This window comes from Plutella xylostella, chromosome 16 (genome assembly GCF_932276165.1).
Source record: "Plutella xylostella chromosome 16, ilPluXylo3.1, whole genome shotgun sequence".
Lineage (NCBI taxonomy): Eukaryota > Metazoa > Arthropoda > Insecta > Lepidoptera > Plutellidae > Plutella > Plutella xylostella.
Genome location: NC_063996.1, coordinates 344,878 through 348,139, shown reverse-complemented (window position 1 = coordinate 348,139; position 3,262 = coordinate 344,878).

Genomic DNA, 3,262 nt, shown 5'->3' with positions numbered 1-3,262 from the left:
GTATATTCCATTCCACGGGGAAAGACATCTGATACAAACAAAAATTACCCTTATTCGAATGTAATAAGGGTTCTGTCAGATGTCTTTCCACGTGAAACAGGGCATAGATAGAACGGGAAGGTTTTACTTTTGAAACGGTCCAGCATTAGTTTTCTGAAGAGGTAGAGTTTTTCTGTAAAGTCAACAAAACCGTTGGCTCTTGTTGTAACTTTGATCCGTGACTTTGTCTATGTAAAACCGATAGTTTATCGAATATCTTATGCAACATTGCGATTCCTTAAATTTATTAACATGTCTTTCCTCAAATCGAACTTATCTTTAGTGTTCGGGGTCTATGTGACTATTTGTGTATTGTATAAATAAGGTATCGCCCAGTGGCCCAGAGTGTGTGGACAGAATCTAAATCTACGAAGAATATATCGAAGAAAACGACTGATTTCTAACTACATAAGAGAGTGTAGATATAGATTAGTGGATTGAATAGAATGTATGGTTGTATCTTTTTAAATTATAACGAATTTTATCATTTGGAAGATATATTTAGAGTTCCGCTTAACTGTTTACATAAACAAATGTTAAAATAAACAGTTTATTTTTGCAAATACGTAATACCGATTACTTTAGAACACATACATACGTAACACTTATAGTCTCGAATTAATATTCAGTATTTTATTACTTAATTATAATGTTCAATATTTTTTCCGGGTAATGTTAAACTTGTTTTGATTGTAAAATTGGGATGCTTTTGATCAATTGATCGCTGTACGAAAATGTTCAGAAAATATAAAGTAAAGATGGTTGCCTTTAGCATCGATGTATATAAACATATCTCTATGTAATCCCTGTAAATAAGAACTTCAGTATCTGTTAAAGTACAAGTAGGAAGTCTTGTTATTAAGAGTATTATTTAATAATATTATCTAAAATGCTTAGAAATAACGTTATCTTAGGTTTATTCACTAACAATAAACAAACAGTAGTCCTACATTTGAAATAGAGATTATATTCCTTGTAAGGTTTCTTAAAAATGGTCTGTACATACCTTTTTATAACACCGAAATTTGATTGTAAGAACTAACTCTTTTGTTTGTAAAAAGATATATTATTACATCATATTACAATTATATTAGATCCCTTTCCCCCCGTCTTCCCAATACCCCCCAACTATGTACAACAGTGTGATTGTGAAACTTAAATACAATATTTTTGTATCGCAGATGATTTAAAACTAAATAGATAACTAAAAATATTGTACATATCTTTAAAAATATTAATTACTTGTACAGAATCCTACCGACTGCGCCAACTACAAACTTATTCACTATAAAAAATATCTAGATAGTGTATTATTTTTGAATGGCAATTAATTATTATAATTCATACATTCATTGTGAGCTTAAATATGGGTCTTATTAGTAGTACATAAACAGTAAACTGCGACAGACCCGTATTTGAATGAATGATCCTGTGTAATCGTATCTTATTTATGTGATTGCAGCAGCTATTTACTAGTTTTAGCCTAGCATTCTTTATAATTATATATTATTTTCTTAAACAATTTCATAATGATTCGATTTATTTATTACACTTATAAATAGTGATCTTTAATTTATGAATAATATCTATTATAAAAAAACCCATATAGTGTACAAAAGGGACAGAGAAATGTTGGGGATTTAGTTTGCTTTATGCTAAATTGCTGATGTACTGACAAACGCACAATGTAATTACAGCTGTATTGTATGATGAATCTCCTTTTTAATAATTTCCTCTTTTTTGTATTTTGAAAAGTTTATTTCCGTTCCTTCAGTATGATATTTCAAGGGCTCGTTAATTTAATACCTTATGTGTCTGAGTTTAATGCCTATAATTAAGAAAAAATATATTTAGTTTAAGCTATCATTCTAGTTTCGCTCGGTGCATAATGATTTATTTATTGTTTTTTTATCAAAATCGTTACGAATGAAGTGTCATCAGACAGTGCAATAGTTTTTGTTTCTGAATTTTATGTGTGTAACTTGTACTTCTTTATGCATAAATAAGCTACAACTTTAGTGTTCTTATATTTTATTTAGTCTAGCCACTAAGTTTAATTTTAGAACTTAATTTTACACTTATTTTAGGGCTGATTTTTCAATTGTCAGATAAATGTTATCTGAGGAATAAAATTGTTGCTGTCACTGTCTTAGGCCTTGGTCTCCTATTTACGCCGTAGATCGCGTCCAGCGTCACGCCGTAGGCCGCGTCACAATGCTCATTATGTCTACGCGCCAACGTCGGCGTGTGAGGGAGACCGCATCAGTACATTTCTATAGTGAGCATCGTGACGCGGCCTACGGCGTGACGCTGGACACGACCTACGGCGTAAATAGGAGACCCAGGCCTAACACAAACATTCAGTCGCGACAGCATCATAATTATTCCACAGATAACTTTTATCTGACTATTGAAAAATCAGCCCTTATTGGATTAAACTTTCAAATACATAGAGGCTGGAGTTTTATCAGTATACTAAATATTATAAAAGCTGAATTCCGTAAATGCTCAGTAGGGCCACTCGAAATCATGCGCTTACTTGAGCAGTGCGCACCAAACGCTTTTTACACCCTCTTGGAGATGAGAGGTGAATGTGCCAACACCGAGGGACGCCATTGCAAACACGCGTCTACAATCTATTCGTCTATTACGGGTTTTGGGATAGTCGTCTATCCTGTAAGTTGACTGGCAGAAAATGCTTTTAGCATTACGTCCATCCTTTTTACTCTAAATCTAATTATATAATAAATAATTAAATAAATACGGCAAAGACGTGCTATGAATCCTCTCATTGTATGGCCGTGATTTTGGTTTTGATACATGACTTCTAAAGTTCTCTTCTAAACTTCTGAAGAAAAAAAAAAAAAAAAAAAACACGCACTCACGCCACTTTTTGCCAGAGTGTTATGTTAGTCCCAATGTAATAGGGGGCGGGCCTATTGCCATTTTACGGGCACATCCAAGACCCGAGAACAAATATCTGTGTTTAAACAAATATCTGCCCCAGCCGGGAATCGAACCCGGGACCATCGGCTCAGTAGTCAGGTCACTAACCACTACGCCATTCGGTCGTCAGACTTCTAAAGACTCGTAATATAATAATGAGTGTCTGGTAGAGAGTAGAGACACATGTGCTCTAATGAAATTCCGCCCTGTTATGTATTGAAATTGTTTTGATTTCGCGTGGTTTCTGTTAATTACATTGTTTAAGAATTATTTAATG